General features: G+C 41.6%; 1 protein-coding gene across 3 annotated transcripts in view; it reads left to right on the top strand.

Annotated features, from left to right (window-relative positions):
- Window positions 1–15686, top strand: part of LOC122807165 (urea transporter 2-like) — a 235351-nt gene that overhangs the window by 107656 nt on the left and 112009 nt on the right. Inside the window, exon 2 of one of the 3 annotated variants that reach the window (XM_044078209.1) lies at window positions 3094–3576. The exons of the other annotated variants lie outside the window; for them this stretch is intronic. The gene's annotated coding sequence lies outside the window, so the exon portion shown is untranslated. The remainder of the gene's footprint in view (window positions 1–3093; window positions 3577–15686) is intronic. 3 annotated transcript variants of the gene reach the window in all.

Genomic DNA, 15686 nt, shown 5'->3' with positions numbered 1-15686 from the left:
TGATGAAACATTTAACTTCAAAATAAACATCAGCCAGCGAAGGGAAGAAAGTCGGAACAAACTTACTTCCCTTATATAAAACCTTTAGCATATCACTGCTTAAAGTTAAACTAGACAAACTGACACATTGTAATGACTGCGTACTATAAGTCACTGTGGACAAACCTTCATTTATAACGGTTTCGCCCCTTTCTTCCATTCCTTCCCTTATTGGAGTCATCACTTTGAAAACCCGCATTCATGGAAGTAGAACTAGCAGTTCCATTAGATGTTTCCTTATCTGGAACCCGATTATTAACTGCAGTTCTGGCGAAAGAAACATTTTTAACCGTACTGCCTTCCGCAGAGGACGCTGAAGACGCTGACAACCCCCTCCGTTTAGAATTGCTGTTCCAGCTTCTGCCCCTTAATCGATTACGCGTAGGTTCACGCTGCCAATTAAACAGAGTGCCTGTTTCGTAATCCCCAAGATCACAAACAAGCTTGTTTCTTTTCCTTTGTACTATATCAGTCTCAAGTTTATTGATTTTTTCATTAATGGCAAACATTTGGGCTCCGTAGTTGGATTCAGCCATCAGCCCCTCTTGTAGTGACATGATCTCACTTTTAATTTTATCATGAGATCATTGATTACGTTTGACCAGAATCCTAAGCCAACCAATGGTACAGGAGAGAGAGACTTGCTTCCACTCATCAAATAAATCAGATTCATCCTCAGTAAACGGTGCTGCTGGCAATTTATCTATACGTAGACCACGCGGAGTAATGTTCAAACTTATGCAATAAATTATTAGCTTTACATTGGGTCATGTTATGCTGGCTTTTTGTTTCTGTGTTGACAATTATGCCATAATTCTTGTCTCTTTTACACCTACCCTGGGGGAGTTTTACATCTCCTGACATATGAAGAGTTCCTGTTTGATCAGCTTTCACCTGAGCTAAAGTTCCAAGAATGCAGTTTTGCAACCTACCTGCAAACAACTATATATATATATCTCAAAAATGATAAAAGTTACAAAAAAGTTAAAATATGAAAGTTATTTAGCACACAGTCTAATTTACTCAGGTGGACAAAATAATAATTTTATACTGAACAAGTAATCACTTAATATGTAAATGCATTTATTATAATTAAGAAAACAAGTATTAATATCTGTGTTACTGTAGTAGAGAAACTACAGTGTGACTTCTGTTCATGCACTTCATTTAGCTGTAAAGCAGGTTTGTACACACCACTCCATTTTTGAGCTATTTGCATAATTATGAATGATATGCATATTGTATATTTACTGTAATATCTGCAAGGCAGTACCAGTTGGACACCAACTATCAGTGCAAAGTTTTATCAGCATTTTGTATGCTTTCATTTGATACCATGGAGGACCATATAAACACCTTCTGCTTCAGGTTATTACTATAATTATTACCATTTGGCAAGTGCTTATAATATTTCAAGATAATAACTCACATTTTCTCGCTTTCATACCACCCCATTTGGCTTAGGAAACATTCCTGATGTCTGCTGAATTGTCCCAAAAAAATATTATTTCACCACACTACTTTGTGGACATTCCCAAGATATTCACATACAATATGCAAATCTACAGTCATATTATTTAACATGCTTAGATATGATATTATTGATAACTACATATAATATTTTTTAATATATATGCAAACTTTCTATATCATGTAGAATATATACACACATATTTTCCTTACCAAACCCCATTACTCTACAAGAACAATAGACAACACTGAGAACTGCACCTAAAATAAACCTATATTACACTTCTGACTGTATGTGTGTAAAATGTGTTAGATGTGCATTGTGTGTGTGTGTGCGTGTGTGTGCATGTGTGTGCGTGTGCGTGCATGTGTGTGCGTGTGTGTGCGTGTGTGTGTGTGCGTGTGTGTGTGTGTGTGTGTGTGTGTGTATATATATATATATATATATATATACACACACACACACACACACACACACACACACACACACACACACACACACAGATACACACACACACACACACACACACACACACGTGCGCCCACATACATATTTATATATTCACACATTATTTCAAAGTATAATTCTGTATAAAAAAATAAAAAAACAAAAATCTGATATAAAAACCACAACTGTTTATTTAAAAAAATGATAAAAACATAATCAGAAACTGCTTTCATCTCTAAAGTGAGACTTCATCAGACTGGTTAATGCTACTCAACATCCATCATTAAATACAAAAAATGATATCACATGATCAACTCCATTAATCAGTGCTTTACTCATTTCCTTTTGAGGTAAGCAATAAAATCCTCTTTGTTGTTTAACCCTGGTGGATAGCAACTCACTTGCCATGAATATTCAAGCCATCCTAACTCATCCTCTGAAGGAAAAACGCTTATCACTTATGTTTATTATAGTTAATCCCTTGCAGACAATTAACAGCATAACTAAAATAGGACTATTGTGTTTACTGCATCATTTAGAAACCCATTATCATGCATTACTTTCTAGTTCATAGGTTCATAGGTGTGTACTAGGCTAATGGTCCTGGAGCCTTTACAGGCCTAGCCAAAAAAAAAATTTCCCTGGCACCATGCCACCCGATGTTAGTTTACCATGCCTCTGTCCAGAAGGGCAACTGGAGTGATCCCTGGGGTGAACTTTCTGTTAGCCATCCACTCAAGATTTCTCTTGAAGAGGGCCAGTGAGGTGCTCTGTTTGACACGAATGAGAAACTTATTCCAGAGCATGGGCAGTCTTTGGGAGATGAACCTATCCCTCCAGCATGTTCTGTTGATTATGGTAGTGAGGTTGTGATCATCTAGTTTCATGTTTCGTGTTGTATGATATTACATTAAATTTGTGGATTTTTACCAGACACTGCTTGCACGAGTTATTTTGGAACTTTATCTGGCCATTTATCAAGTCCACATAGCGTGGCGTTTGCAGCCGTTTTTGTATTCAGTGGTTCCTTGTTTTAGCCAACGCCATTTGTGGTTACTTTGTTTGTTTAGGCTATGGAAGCTGTTCGAGAAGTTGGATGTTCCCCACCTCCTAACTCTGAAAATTATTCTTTACAGCAACTACAATCGGAGGTTTCGGAACTTAAAAAAGAAGTTAGTAAGCTTACTACACTTTTTTCTAACTTTATGGTGCTGCAGCCGGTTGGAAAAGACCCTGGAAAATTATTGGTGTTTCAAGTGACAATTTTAAAACTTTTAGTGGATTGAACAGACCATTTTCAGGTCAAGGAGATGAAAAAGAAACAACAGTATTTAATGGGACGCCGGTTCTTGTTGAGGACGTTCCCGATAATTCACCTAATTCTCCTAACATACCGAATGGTCAAGGTACAAGTCGTACTATTATGAACTGTATTGATCTACCTTTGGATGCTTCACCAAATGAACTAAGGAACAGCAGTAGAATGGGCTTATTGGACTATACTTTTGACTTTTCTTTTGTTGACACTGAAGAAGAAGCTAAGCGAACAGGTGCCAAACCTAAGAGAAAATTACCTCAAAAAACCTACGCACAAGTAGGCACAGATTGTTTTGACAAAGGTACTGATTATACACAAAAAAAAATTTGATTTAAAGACTGATTCTAACAAATTTAAAACATTTTTAGATAAAAATTGTGGATTTGATAGTAATCAATGTTACGAGAATCTTATGGATAACGTTATACCTAATGGATCTTTAAAAGAGTTGATTTATACGTTTGGTAGTTTTGGAACTTTATCTGGCTTCTCAAGTCTACATAGCGTGGTGTTTGCAGCCGTTTTTGTATTCAGTGGTTCCTTGTTTTAGCCAACGCCATTTGTGGCTATTCTACACTTCAATCAAGGGCCAGCATAATTACATCGGATCCCTAACAATGTACAAATGATGACTGATAATACATTATGAAAAATGTTTTCCTTGATATGTGGAAAAATGTCTAATGCACAGTGTAAGTTGACCATGCAGCAGTCATCATCAAATATTATATGTGCAGCGTTGTAATGCTACAGTGTGAATGCTGTGGCCCATAGTTGTGCACTAGATGTCCCCATATTGTCTGCACAGCCATATACTTTGCACAAGCCTGCAGAAGGGGTTGCTGTGCTACCTGCATCAACTAACCTCTACTGATATCACCATTGTTGGGAGAAACAACAGCAGAAACTGCACTGCCACCATCTGTGACTGACTGTGGCAGCTGTACACCAGACTGATGCATGATCATGTTGTGCAGAAAGCAGGAGGCAGTAAACATCCTGCATGCAGTTGAAGGGTCATATCGAAGACCCCCCTCCAGACCCATCCAGGCAATGGAAACAGGCTTTAAGCAGGCCAAACACTTGCTCAATGACTGTCCATGTCTGGGAAAGGATATTGTTGGAGACTCCCTTATCAGCTCCCTGGGGGGTTATGGACTGGTGTCATTAACCAAGATTTAAGTGGGTTACCTGCTTCACCTGGAAAACCAGAGAGGGAACACACAACAAAATAAAAAGGGGGATGAAAACTCAATACTACCTGTGCCACTCTATAGCTAAAGAAATGGTATTAATAGTCTGCACTTACCAATTAGTTGACCATGAGGAATACTACCATGCAGGAACAGATGATACAGTGAGCTTGTGTGTAAAATATTGGAATTGTAGGCATTGGCAAGATGCTGCACCAACACATTAATGTTGCACCCCCCATGTGTAACACAACACTGGGCAGATGATGGAATGGCAGTCCTTTCTATTCCAGTAATAGCAACAAGAATGAAATATATTGCACTAAGCACCTCCAGAAAGACCGCCATGTTGAAGGCATAAATAATGTTGGCTCAGTCCTGAGGTGACATAGAAATACTGATTGATATGTGATAAGAATATGCTGAGAAACTGATAAAGCCGCAATAGGAGACAGCTAAGCTGATAGTAAATGCAATCTTTGCAGACTGCAAAATGGATAAAAAAGATGTAACTTCACTTTTTATAAGCTTTATGTGAACAGCACACTTGTGCATCAAAAACTGACTATGAGTCATACAAAGGTGGTAAGATCTCCTTATTTACATATCACAGACTCAGATTTTCACACTTTCCTCAATTACACTTCATTATTGCCTCATTTGCATAAGATCTCAAACTGGTTCAAATGGGTGTACCTCAACACAGCTATTGTCTGAATCATTCATTACCAGTGCTTAAGCACAGGTCATGCAAATACCTGCTGTGCCAAAGGAAAATGACTATGCACACCACCCAAGGCACTATATGGTGCTACAATATAAGCAACATCAGCCAAAGCTAAAGGTCCATATTGTATCACTAAGGAGAGATAACTGGATAAATCAGACAAACTGCACATTAGTTGGCAAAGGTAAGAGTTACTTTTCAGTTCCCAATAAAGAGTAAGTGAAACAGGAATAGCGTTCAGCTCAGTAAGATATATAAAAGACATACATATATTATATATCCATTACTGATTTGCTAAACTGCAAAGCAGTCTTTGTTTTTGGTACCAAATAAAATCAGAGTGTGTCATTGGGCAGAATTACCAGCTCTCCTCCAGTTTGTCAACAAGTAGCCAAAACACAGCAAAACAACAGGAAAAGAAAGAAGAGCACATTGGTTTTATTTGTGTTATCCAGCCACAGTTATACTTAAATAGGGTTAGGGACACACTCTGCTTCACGTGGATAGGGAGCCTGTTCGGGTCTATATCAGTCCGTCGAAATGGCTGACGATCAAACACCAGATGTTTGAACTGTGAAGTTCGAACACTGATTATCGCGAAGCCGCGGAACACTGAATTCTTTCCCATGGAAATAATTCGGTGGGCCGTTTCTGTGGCTTCGCGATTATCAGGACTGTGGTGGGAAGTTACGGGTCGGGTTCAGGTAAGTGTCCAATTGTGTGGACGTTAGGGTTATGGGACAGGTTAGGTGAGTTAGGGTTAGGGCGTGGGTGAGGTGGGTGTGCGATAGTGACAGACTTTAGGGTTAGGGCGGCATAGCTGAGTTAGGGTTAGGGCACAGGTCAGGTGAGTGTGCGATAGTGACGGACCTTAGGGTTAGGGTTTGGGTTAAGGTATGTGGATAGATAGTAGTGTATGTACAGTTTAGTGTAGGGTTAGATGTAGGATTTTAAGTGTTTGTGTGTGAATTGCTGTTTCTTTTTTGATGTGCTTGTGTTGTATGTGTGTTTCTTGGAACAGCGATTTTTTTTCCCTGGGAAAAAATCGTTGTTCTAAGACTTCGATGTTTTTGTACTTCATGGCTAGAAGTTCAAACATATGGTGTTCGAACTTCAGCCATTTTGGTGAACTGATATAGACCCAGCCTGTTCCACACCACGTGGATCCTCTGAGAAATATATTTGTCTTATTTATCTAACTAGCAAAATTTAAATAATTGGATCTAGTGGTTCTGATTCTGTTCATTTTGCAGATGAGCAAGAGGTCCAATAGAGCTGGATCCAAGGATGCCATGTATACCAGACATAGATCGCCTCTCAGTAACCTGCAGGAGACAGGGTACAGAGATAGGTATGGCTTTAAGGTGATCTGTATAGGACAATGTGTTTATACCCTGGATTCACTTGGTAAGTAATCCTTGTGGGCATTCTGTTTCACACAGCTTGTCAGGAACATGCCAAAGGGGGCACTGCAGGAATTCATAAAATGAATGAGATTACTAAAGAATAAATGGATGGTCTGCACTATGCCTTAAAACAGATGGAAACACTTTTGGTGTATCTTTTACATTGTTTAGTAACTGAATGAATGGAAAACAGTTTTAAAAACCACCTTGCAGAAATGTCAAAGAATGCTAGAGTTGTAGTTGTGGTTGTTGACCTTGTGGAGTAAGTCCTAACCTCCTCATCAATAATTTACTGTTTTATTGTAACAGAAAACAATGTGATCTCCAAATTATTTGTACAGTTTTTTTTTTTTTTTTTGTGACTGGAGAACCCTTTTGCCTCTCATGAAAAACACAAAGAGCTGATCAGATGAGTTCAGAGGTGTATCCCTTCCGGTGTTGTAAATGAGTTTTCTGTGCACCTCAACATCATTAAATTCCACTTTAGTCTTGTAGCAACTAGCAAGATTAATTCAGGGACTTGAGAAAAAACTTTAGGCATAAAAGAACACATCACTGCATAATCCAATGAGAAAACCTGTATGGCAAAACACTTAAATAAACAAAAGGTCATGGAGAAGGTCATTGCATCAGTCAGCTTCTTCAGACTGAAGGGGAATCAGAGTCACAGGCACTTTAAAGCATTTTTGGGGAACTAGAATTTAAGCAAAATTACATTATTTACTTCAACCACAGGCAGTAGAAGTAGTCAGATTCTGGTTATCACATAGTGCAATAAAATCCATCATGCAGAACAAAAGAAAGATGACATTTTCTTGGATGATATCCTGTGTTAAATGACCTATTTTTCTTGAACATAACCAAATTGTTAGCATACTTAACTGTCAAACTATAAAGAGAAATCAATTAGTCAAAAATCCATGTAAATAGGCTGACAGTTCTGTACACCATACATGCTTGTAACAGATGCTTGAGCATAATAAATTGATGTGAGATCTTGGCACTCAGTGCAATTTATTTTCAGCACTCCAATGTCATAGCCTCCTGGTAAAGAAAAATGGATTTATTTTTATTGCCTGTCAGGGATCACTCTCTTCAAGGTACAGAATAATAAAATAAGATGGGTGTGAGGAAAAGGCCTTCACATGGGGGTGTAGGGATGCTTGTCCCCTGCAATATTTCTAGTCTATTTACAAAGTGCTTCACTTGCTCATGATTTGATATGTTTGACTGTGCTGCATGCCTTTGCATAGTCAAGGTATCAGTTATAAGCAAGTAGTGTCAAGCAACATTGATGCATTCTCACCTGTTCCAAGGACTAGTTGTGGATCTTTATAAACACACCATTACATTCATTCTGAGTCTGAAAATGCAAATGGATTTGGCCATGAAAAAAGTCTTTCATTTCTGAATGGTAAGTACAATACCTGCTGACGCACTAAATAATGCAAGATACTGTGCTGTGCAACTAAAGTTAATTGAGGATTGTAAATGCAGGTTTAAGTACTTCTGAAAATTCCATTATGACATGAAGATGTTTGCATAGCCACCGTTAGACACCAAGGAATCCTGTGTCTGATGTGGTGCCCAGTTCTAGGGAGTCCCCGACTACAATACATTATCTTATTTTGATATTTTGCAATGTTTGTCAAACCAATAAAAGCTAGTATAGCAATCTTGTCTGCTTAATAGACCAGGTGTTAATAAAAAGAAGTCATGTCTTACCATAACATTCCATCTGTGTTGTTGATCTTCTTCCATTCATCCCTGATGGGTTCAGTTCCGAGCCCCACAGAACCGTGTCGGCCTAATACCAAGCTTGTGTACACCAAAAACTCTTGAGCTAAGCTGCTACCCACAATACCCGTCTCCCTGTTACCTCAGATTGAGTTTGCATAAGACATATAGAAGTAAAGCAGAGGCCATCTCTGCATAAAAACCCTGAAAACACCACAAGGACCCATGAGATCCACCAGGAGCCTTTGGTGGGGGACGGAGGGTGGGATGTGATGAATGGAAGAAGATCAACAACACAGATGGAACGTTATGGTAAGACATAACTTTTTTATCTGATGTTGTTAATCTTCTTCCCATTCATCACTGATGGGACAGAATCCCAAGCTACCTGAGAAACTGGGTGGTCCTTATGGAAGAACATTCCTGAGCACCATTGAGCCAAAGGTCGGTCTTCCCCTGGAGACCATATCCAACTTGTAATGTTTGATGAAAGTGTGAGGTTTAGCCCAAATGGCTGCTGTGCAAATGTCGTCCATAGATGCTCTGGAGTGAAAAGCGACAGAGGTTGCTATAGCTCTAGTTGAATGTGCTTTGATATTGTGAGATTTAGGCTCATTTGTACATGAATATGAAAAAGAAATGCAATCTCTGAGCCGCTTTGATAAAGTGACTTTTGACACAGCATATCCCATTTTTGGACCAGAGAAGGAAATGAAAAGTCGGTCTGTCTTGCGGATAGATTTAGTCCTGTCTAAGTAAAAACATAGTTGCCTATGCACATCCAAGGAATGTAGACAGTATTCTCCTTTAATGAAATAGTTTGGGAAAAACACTGGGAGCTCGATGGATTGGTTCACAGAAAAATCAGAAACCACTTTGGGGAGAAAGATGGACTAGTAAGTAGCGATACTCTGTCTTTGTGAAATATTAAGCATGGTCTCTTGATGCATAAGGTCTGTTATTCTGAGATCCATCTAGCTGAAGTGACAGCTACCAAAAATAGAGATTTCCATGAGAGGAATTTGAAATCACATTTTGCAGCAGGCTCAAAAGGGGCTTGAGAGAGAGACTGCAGTACTAGGGAGAGATTACACACCTCTAAGGGATGCCTAATTGGAGGTCTGCTGTAAAACATTCCTTTGAGAAAGGTTTTGCATAGGCAGATGGACATAAGCCCTCTGATCCTTTATGGAAATTGGAAATAGCTGCTAAATGGACTCGTATGGTAGAAGCTGATGCTCCATTTTCAAAGAACTCAGATAGGTATTGTAGGATAACCGAGACCGGAGTTGAGAAGGGATCTAGCATCCATTCTTTAGACCAAAGAGAAAACCTTTTCCATTTATCTCTGTAATGTTTTCTGGAGGATGGCTTATGGGAGGCCAGAATGATATCATGAACAGGTAAGGAAGGGGTTTCCTGCCTGGTGACTAATGGAAGTGGAGAAACCAAGCCGTCAGCTTGAGAGTGGACAGATTCGGGAGAGTCAACCCTTGGTGGTGAGAAATTAAGTCTTGACGAGTGTCCAGGTTCCATGGAGGTTGTAACAGGTGAGGCCGGAGGAAGGGGAACCACACTTGACAAGGCCAGAATGGGGGAATGAGGATCACTTTGCATCTCAACTGAGTTGCTTTCTTTAAAAATAGAGGTATCATGGGAATTGGTGGATAAGTGGAGAGTTGACCTGTGGGCCAATCGTGAGTGAGAGCATCTCTCGGGGACTCCCCGTCTGAGGGAAAGAGGGCAAAATAGCTGCTGCATTCGTTGTTCAAATGGGAGGCAAAAAGGTTGCAGCAAGGCTGGCCCGATCGGCTGAAAATTTCTGCCATCACTTTGGGATTGAGAGACCACTCATGTGGAAGGAGAATGCATCTGCTCAGTCTGTCCACAATCATGTTGAAACTCCCCAGGATGTGCATTGCTATAAGAAAGCGGTCGGAAGCTATCGCCCAGTGCCAAATTCTCATAGCCTCTTGACACAGGGGATAGAATTTGGTTCCTCCTTGTTTAATTATGTACCAGACTACTGACATTGTCTGACTGAATCGCAATCATTCCAGATGGACGAGGATGTAATGCCTGCAGCACTAACAGCACTGCTCTTAACTCCAGAACATTGATATGCAGGTTGGCCTCTAAGCTCGACCACATGCCTTGGACTGTCTTTTCTGAAAATGGCCCACCCACCCTATCAGGGAAGCATCCATGGTCACAGTGGCATTGAGATGAGTGGTCTGAAAAGGGCGACACCAAAGTTCTGCATCTGGCCTCATCCACCACAGGAGATTTTGCTTCCAAGAGTTGGTTATGAGGATCTGTGAGTTTAGGGGATGACGATTCACCAACCAATGGGACAATAGGAGCCATTTTAACAATCTCATGTGTAACCTTGCCAGAGGAACTATTGGAATGGCTGCAGCCATGGACCCTAGAGCCAGGAGAACATCCTTTGCTGAAACCTTTCTTTGACAGAGTATCACACGTACTTGCAATCTAAATCTCTGAAGCCTGTGAGCCGGTAGAGATACCAGGCAGGTTCAAGTATCGTAAACTGCCCCTATAAATTCCAGCTGTTGGGTAAGTTGTAAGTTGTATTTCTCCCAATGAACAGTGATGCCTAGGGACTCTGATAGTGAAAGTGTGTAACGGACGGCCATGGTCAGAAGATGCTTGGTGGGGGCGGAAAGGAGCCAGTCGTCTAAATACGGAAACACCTGAAATCCTTCAAGTCTCAGATGAGTTGTCACCACTGCTAGACATTTTGTGAATACTCTGGAGGCCGTTGAGAGACAGAATGGCAGGGCTTGGAACTGGTAATGATTGGCTCCTAGCTTGAAGCGAAGGAGGCTCCTGGAGCATTTGTCCATTTTGATGTGGTAATACGCATCCTGGAGGTCTATCGAGCACATCCAAACATCCAAACATCCTCCCTTAAAAATGGGAGAATGGATTGAATAGTGACCATGCGGAACTTAATTTGTACCACTGATTTGTTTAAATGGCTGAGATCCAGAATGGGTCTCCAGTCCCTGGTCTTCTTTGGCACTAAAAAGAATCTTGAGTAAAACCTGGATCCGCATTGGTCTGGAGGGACTGGTTGGATGACTCTTTTTTGACACAGCTTTCTTATCCCTAAAGCCGCTTCTTCCCTTTGATTGGGTGGAACATCGGGAAGGTTTTTTTGTAGGTTTTGGATGGCAGGATAGAGGGATATAGATTGGATCTGGAGATTATTCTGTGCACCCATCAATTGTTTGCAATAGAGCACCTGGAAGTTTGGTGAAGAGAAAAATGAGCCCCTACTGCTTCCAGAGGAAAGCAATCAGGCAACGCTTCAGGAGCATTGATAAGACCACAAAGAGAAGGAATCCCTGGAGTTTTGGTTTTGGGGACCCCCTCTGCCCCTAAAGGGGCATCTTCCACCATTGGAATCCCCTCTGTCTCTGGGGGAATCCTCGCCACATGCATTATGGAAAGGGCCTTGAGATTTCTTATGCCAGATTTTTCCACTCCTCTGGTTCCTGGAAAAAGAAAGTTGAGGTTTGGAAAAACGTAGGCCAATGGCAGGCAAAGTCTTTCCATCCTGCTCGCACCTGGCCAGCGTGTTCTTCAATTTAGAACCAAATAGGGAAGATGGTTCAATAGGGGCATTCAAAAAGGAGGACTTGAAGGAGTCTGTGAGGTCACAGATGCGCATCCAGGCATGACGCCTTATGACTATGCCTGCACCCACAGCTCTAGCCGCCCCTTCAGTTGCATGGGAAAGCAGCCTCAGGGACAAATTGGAAATAGATTCAAGGGTGGCAAATTGAGATGCAACCCTGTCCCGTGCCCCATCAGAAACTTTACCTGTGAGGGCTATAGAAAGTTCAGTAATTAAATCTCTCGTGAAATGTGCCAAGCAGTTCAGGGACCTGACAGCAAAGGTCGCTGAAGCAAAAACTCACTTTCCAAACCTGTCCACAGCCCAGGACTCTCTGTTGGGTGGGTGAACAGTAGGACTTTCTTCCACTAGATCCTTTTTAGTAGCCGGCAACACCACCATAGCATCAACTGGCAAACCTCTAGACCAGTGGGGATGCTCTTCTGGGGGGGGGATCTTATTGGGTATCCGGGGAATGGCCTCAATAGAGTCAAGGTTCTGCCAAGCATGCTGCATGACAAGCTGGATTAATTTGCCAGCAGGTGGGGTCACCCAAGAGGTAGAAGTCTGGGAGCGAAAAGCCTGAAGGGAGGTGGACTCCTCCGAGGAAGGGTTAGAGGGCTTCCAGCCACCCACCTGTTTTAATGTTTCCAGGATGTCTCTGAAGGAGACATCATCCAGGGGTGACTGTGGGGACCCATCCCCATTATTGTAGTCCATGTCCTCAGTCAAAGACTCTTCAGGAGAGTCAATGTGCTTCCTCTTGCATGCCTTCTTCTGAGGAGGTTCCTCAGTGGGAATAGCTGAGGAAGACTCAGAGGGATGGGTACCCCAAACTGGGATTTCCTGAGGCTTCTCCTCCCAGTGTCCTGGGGAGGTGGCTCATGGTAGTTGTACCTCAGAGGGAGCAAGGTGAAGTTCCGATGTCAGAGGGTTGCTTCCCAAAGCAAGCACCCTCTCCATCACCCAGAAAGTAGGCCCACCTGAAGAGGAGTGGGAGCCTGGAACTGAGAAAGACAACCTTGGAACAGGGGTCTCACCCCGCTCCATCGGACCCACTTCTGGGGATGGAGCCTCAAGCATCATCGGGGCAGACATTATCCCTGGATCTGAGGACGAACCGATAAAGCACTCAGAACCTGGACTGAGGACTCTGCCCCCCCAACCATGAGTCTGAGGAAGGGATGGTTCCAGTGGAACCAAAAACCAAAGGGGTGACCCTAAAGCCTCAGTGGCAGTCACTGTCAGTGCCAAGGAGTGGGGTTCCACAAAGGACGTCAGAGCAATGGGCTTCAGAACTGATGGATCCGAAGGAGGAGTATACGTTGAAGTCCTGGGAGAGATAGACCCAAACTCCAAAGGGGGGTGAGTCTTAGGAACATTTGGTATCCCTCTGGCCATCAACAGCTGATCCAACAGGTGCACCACATCAAATTCGGAAAGACTCCTGGTGGACCTCATGGACACTCCTGAAGGGGAGTTGGGTTGGTCCAGAAAGGGGCTGTACATCTGACCTAGGAATGGATCCAATGAAGGGGAGTATTAGGTCCATGGTGTCTGAGCTAGTGGCACCGTAGTCTCTAACTTGGAGACAGGTACTAAAGGAATCAGTGGAGTAGAAAAGAGACTCTGTGCTAAAGAGGCACTCAGAGTCAATGTTATCGGGTCCAAAGGAATTGCATGGGTCAAAACCACTTTCGGTGTGGTCAAAGGCAAAGTCGTTGCCATAGCTGTTGTCGAAGATAAGGTCGGTGCCATAGCTGAAATGAAAAGCAAGGTCGGTGCCGTAGAGGTCAGTGCCGAGGGTGGCACCGATGTCAAAAATGCAGTAATGTCCATCACTTCGGTCAATGTACCAATTGGAGCAGAGCTCGGAACAATAGTAGTAGTAGTAGTCGGAGCTGAAGTAGGAATTCTATGCTGTGAGGAAGATATGTGGGCCTTATGTTTGTGTGTCTTACTCTTATCACCAGCTGGTGAAAAGGGATCAGAATCAGGATGTTTCTTGTACTTTACTTTAGAGGTTGAGACCTCCGACACAGAAAGGGCCACTGAGGAAGAAGAAACAAGAAGGCCTTTCAGAATCAATTTATTTTTCCTTTCATTCAGCATCCGCTGACTGAAACTTTGACAAATCTGGCAAGGAAGTTTAACAGAGAGGTGAGAAATCCCCAGACAATAAACACAGTCGTCATGAGAGAAGCTGTTTGGGAGTTTACTATTCCAAGAGGTGCAATGCTTAAATCCCAAAGTCCCTTTTTTGTCAGACATTTCCATACACACACAAAAAAGTTAATAAAACTTCTAAACACCTAAAAAAAGGGTAAGAAAGGAAGAAGAGAGGGAAAGAAGATACCAATGATGGTATCAAGCAATACCACAAGGGTAAGGAGAGGGCATACCAAAGATGGTAAAAGAATTACCCAATGGGTAGAGCTATTTAGGAGGATATATTAACAGTAAAAGAGTGAAAAATAAGAGAAAAATATTAAAAATACACAAGTATCAAGAAAAAATAACATTTAGCTTGAGAGCTCAGTGAAACGCTGCTATACAGCTATGTGGCAAACGAGATCTGAGGTAACAGAAAGAAGGGCATTGTGGGTAGTAGCTTAGTTCGAGAGTTTTTGGTGTACACGAGCTTGGTATTAGTCTAACACGGTTCCAAGGGGCTCAGAACTGAACCTATCAGTGACGAATGGGAAGAAGATTAACAACATCAGATTAACTCTTTATTTATATCTCTTTTAAAACTTAAAGAGCTCTCTGGTTATAGCACCAGTGTTTTGTCAAGTAGCAGCCTTTACAACTTCATTAAATGTTTTACCATTGACATAATCCCATTGACTTAGTTAAATCCTGCTGGTGGGCATTCTGTCCACTAATACTAACTTCATAGCCAGCTTTCTGCACCTACAGTTTCCATTGCTGCAGGAGGGGTGGGGCCTAATCATCCTTAGCTGTGTGGGGGCCCCACAAAATCTATGGCTGGTTGGGGATGTGAAGATAGGTGAAGGCTGCCAGCCTAGACAGATAGAATTTTGCAGATAATTCTGTCATTTGTAAATATTAATATAAGCCACAGGCTTGTTCTCGTTAATGGGAAAATGGTGTTAAATGTGGAACTGCAAAAATGTAACAACAGTGCACTCTGCTGTAACAAAGTTGATAAGTCAATTGTTTGTTGTCAAAACTCGAAGCTGCAATGTCTAGTTAAAGGCATTCTGCCTATTGTTTTGAGCCCAGAGTTAATAGCTACAATTTGCATGCATAATTTCTTTTATTGCTCTGGTTCCTAACCAGCTGCAAGATCAAAAGGGCTATTAACCTCTGAGAGTCTGTTAGTTTGGGAACCAGAATGAAATGATGTAATCTGAAATGAATCAGTGGTACTGGCTTATCAATTTAAGGACAGAAAGCAGGACAGCATTCACCACTCTGCCTGTGTCTATATGTGAGTAGGATTTTAGAACTGTGTTTTCTCTTCTATATAGCTAGAAAATAGGAAGATTAGACTAGTTTGTTTTTCTGTCATGTCAGAACTTTTCTACTGTGTTATTTTAAGTATTTCTCTGTGATCTCTGAACTCTTGACTAGCACTAAGAAGTATTGTCTTGTATTTTCTTTTATTATTAAATATTTTTTAAACCTTTCAGCTGTGGCTGTTTTGTGTAGAGATAATTTAAGCTCTAAGAGTACATTGCA

The sequence above is a fragment of the Protopterus annectens genome, chromosome 1.part1, assembly GCF_019279795.1.
Source record: "Protopterus annectens isolate FY-2018-M chromosome 1.part1, PAN1.0, whole genome shotgun sequence".
NCBI classification, from domain to species: Eukaryota; Metazoa; Chordata; order Ceratodontiformes; family Protopteridae; genus Protopterus; species Protopterus annectens.
This window is presented reverse-complemented; position numbering and strand designations above follow the sequence as displayed.